Below are 4,325 nucleotides of genomic sequence, written 5' to 3'. Positions count from 1 at the left end.
TTGCTAACTAATAACACTTCTAAAATGTAACACCTCGGTCCTAGAAATAATTAATTGCAAGAACCAATTTGGAAAGAGCTAAATTGAAAATTTTGTGAGTTAGCCTTAAATTGTGAATTTTGGGTCAACTTTAAATTATCATAACTTTCAGCACAAGATGAGTTAGGTTCTGAGTCCTCTTTCCAATGCCGCTGAGCTTACTAAATTCTGAGTTTGGATTAGGGAGATATGCCCGTTTAGTTCATCCTGTCCAGTTAAGGCAGTTCATCCGTTTTGGGGAGGGGTAAATTGGTCTTCTCTGTAACACCCCAGATTTTTTGTTAAACTAAGACTCGAACCATCCTTCATTATGAGTACCATTTTACCAAGGAATTTAAAATTTCTTGATATGTTAATGTCACTAGATGTAGCACCTTGAGTTCCAAAAAGAACTAAAGAGAGTACATTCAAGTCATTTCTAAGTTCTTCTAAGTTTTGGGTCAACTTCAAAGGACCATAACTTTCAGTACAGGATGAGTTAGGTGGCCTATAAGATATCAAATGAAAGGTCTTTGGATTATCTTTCCAATGCCACCAAGTTTTCTAATTTTTGAGCTCATACGAGGGAGATATGCCCGTTTGAAGTTGGGCTGTCCAATTAAGGAAAGTTACCCGAAAATAGTGAGGGGTATTTATGTCTTTTCCTTACCCAATCAGATTTAATTCATTTTAGTAAGGTTTTAGGGGTCTAATCTGATTAGGTTCAGTTTTATAATCCTAATATACACCTAGGGTTTTAGTAGAGAGTTCAAGAAGAGAAAAGAAGAAGAAAAGAGGAGAAAATAGGAAAGGATCAAAGTGTTCATTGAGATTATTGAGTTTTGTTGCGGATTTTCGCCATGGGTTTAATACCTCAGAGGTATGTAAGTTTCCATAGTGATGGGCTCATTCACCCACACTCCAAACATGATTTTTATATTAGAATTAGTCCATAAAGATTGAAAGATTTAAGTTCTTGATAAGTGTTCTTGAAGTTTCATTCTAAATCTTGTTTGTTGGGCTTTTGATGAATTATTGATATAAATCCTTGGGATTTGAGGGTTTTATTGAGAATTTTAGTGTGTACTTAGGTTGGTTATTCGAATCTAAGTGATTGGGAAAGAAACCGTTCGATTCTAGGCAAGTTAGGGTGAGAAAACGAGCAAAGAAAGTCGTTAGGGTTTTCTAGGTTGGGGCCTGGCGCCCCACGCCAGACAGTGCACCCTAACACACCTCTGTAGGTAGAGGCCTGGCGCCCTGCGCCACTAAGTGTGCCAGGGTCACCTATCCCCACCCCTTGTCTGTCATTTTGCCCGTCTGAGTCCTTTAGAAGGGTACCTTCAAGTCCTATCGATTCTTAACTCTAAAATACTTCTAAACACCTTCAAATCATTCATAATGTGAATCATAACCTTGAACTCACAATTCAAATTCAAGTAAGAGTTAAGAGTTAAGTCTTAAGAGTTCTTTCGAATATTTTAAGCAAAGTCCCTTTGAGTCTTTTTGAGGAGTCTTCTACAATTTCTAATAACTTGTTTCAAGACTCGAGCAAGTGAGTATGAGAATGAGAAGAATGTATTCATCAGTCTATGTTATCATCACGAGATCCTTCATATCATGAACCATGACCCTTGAATTCATAATTAACATTCAAGAGAGAGTTAAGTGTAGACTTCAAGAAAGCCTTTGATTTCAATTGTGAATCCTTTGAGATCAACTATTGGTTCGAGCTAAGTTTTGAGGAAGTAACTATGAGAATGAGAAGTCGTATACATGAGTTCCATATTGTTATTTATACCCTTGAGTCGAGTCTTTCATGCTCATAAATTCTGCATGAACTCCATCAGTTGAGTATCTTTGAGAGGGTAGTATCTTCACGTTCTAAGTCTTGAGTATTGAGTTCCTAATCATTTTGGGATTATATTCCTAATCATGGGGCTACTACACGTTACCTATGAAGGTCCTTGAGTTGAGTAGTTTATGCCCATAATTCCACATGAACCCTATGAGTCGAGAAATCTTGAGATGAGAGGTATCATTGAGTCCTTTAGTTAAGTAGTTCATGCCCAAAATTTCGCATGAACCCTCCGAGTCGAGCATTCTTGAGATAAGTAGTATCATTGACTCCTTGAGTTCTGGATTTGTTGAGTTCCAAGTATTGAGTTCTATGCATGGTTATTGAAAACATTGAATTGAGTCGTTCACGTCCATAATTCGGTATGAACCCTATTTTAAGAAGTCTTTTTACAAATTGTTTTAAAACTTGTTTTAAAGACTTGAGTACTGAGTTGAGGAAGAGTAGAGTTGAGTTCAGTTTCTTTAAAATGATATATGGGAACTAAGTGTTCCGAAGATTAAGTGTTTTTACTTTTAAGATGAGAGGAAACTGAAATTTCAGAAAGAGTTTTGAGTAGTTTGAGTACCATCTCTTTTAAGAGAAATATTTTTGAGAAATAATCTCAAAACAGAGAAAGAGTTATGTTTCTAAACATATGATCTAGTTATATTTTGGAAGCAGTATTGAGCACCGATATGGGGGAGAGTTCAGACAACTCACAACCCCCATAAACCATGTAGTCAACATGGGTAGAAAGGGTTATACTTTTTAGATGATTCCTTAGTAATTTTTAGCATAGACTAGTGGATCCACTTAGTTGAGAGGTTCTATACCCCGAAAAGGTATATGACAGTTCTAGCAGCGTTGGCGAGACGCTATATCATCACATAGCTCATAGTGATAGTTGTCGGTTAGAGAAACGCCCACAGAGTTATATTGTATTTTTATATACAAACTATGTTATTATTGTATTCTTCAATACTATGAGTTGATATTTATTGTTTTAAGAGCATTCCATATATCGCACCTTTTATTGTTGCTTTATCTTGAGTTGAGTATCTTGATTTGAGTATCTTATTCTTGAGTGGAGTTTAGTTGAGTGAGTTGAAAAAAGGTAAGTATGTTTCCTTTTATCAAGTTCAAGCCTATGTTTATGCTTTAGAATTCCCCTTACATGCTCATACATTCCATGTACTGAGCCATTTGGCCTGCATCATTTCATGATGAAGATATAGGTACTCGGGATCAACAACATGCGCTTCGTTGATACCACATGCAATTTGAGTTAGCTATGGTGAGACTCCTTGCTTCTGGAGGGTTCCACTTGTACTTTCAGTTATATCAGTTGTTAGGATGTCATGGGTCTTGTCCCGACTTCCATCTATGTCAGTTAGAGGCTTCATAGATAGACAATAGAGTTTCAGACGTGTCACTCCCCGAAGCTACCCCCAGGACTAGGACACAGGACCTAGGATTACGAGTGACCCCAAGCTAACCCTGCTGGCATATCATAAGCATACTAAATATTGAAGTAAAGAAATACCGTGCGGAAGCTAAATCATCATGTAAACTGAAATGACGGGGAATGCCCAGAAACTATCTGAATATATAAAATCTGAGAGTTTAACAACAACTGAAAAATCAAACTCAAATGCTAAAACTGAATCTAACTATGTCTGAAAATAGCCTCTAACTAACTAGAAGTGTTGGGACATGCCCCATGCTAAATCTAGCAAAAACTGAAACTAAGACAAAAGGCAAAGGAAACATATATGTCGTCCTTAGAGAATGAGGACTCACCACTGATAATGCTAAGATGAAGATTTGGAATCGATCTATGAGTGATTTGGAAGCTGAGAACCTGAACCTACATCACGAGAAGATGTAGCATAGAGTATGCGTCCGTACTTGAAAGGTACTGAGCATGCAGGATAGAGTAAAGCTAAATAATAACATAATTGAACAAAGCATATAACTGAGAAATGATAAGAGATAAGCATGATACTATACTGAGACTACTGAACATGAACTAGGTGAATGCAATGACCAAGTTTATAACATGCTGAGACTGAAATCTGACTGTAACTGATAACATGGTTGATGCAATAGAATCTGACTGTAATGGAGCTACTAATAACCGATATAAAACCACATGAGCTAAATATGGAGTCCGATGTATACGCCCCATCGAGAGGACCCAATATACCCTGCCAGAGGTATAGAGCATTGACTGGCGTGATCATTAAAATGTAATGCCCATAGAGAGGACTTATAAACCTACGGGTGCACGTAGTTCTGGGACTATTTGGGTATGTTGAACCCTAGTACACTCGGTATTAAGCTACTTCCAATTAGAATGCATGTATAAGCAATATTATGACTGAAATGTGAAGTACTGGATAGCTCAATTACTGACATGCAAACTCTGAGAATGCAACAATTATAACTAATAATGTGACATTTATAAATT

The sequence above is a fragment of the Solanum tuberosum genome, unplaced genomic scaffold (genome assembly GCF_000226075.1).
Source record: "Solanum tuberosum cultivar DM 1-3 516 R44 unplaced genomic scaffold, SolTub_3.0 scf00001, whole genome shotgun sequence".
Classification (NCBI taxonomy): domain Eukaryota; kingdom Viridiplantae; phylum Streptophyta; class Magnoliopsida; order Solanales; family Solanaceae; genus Solanum; species Solanum tuberosum.
The sequence above is the reverse complement of the archived record's forward strand: the minus strand, read 5'-3'. Positions refer to the sequence as shown.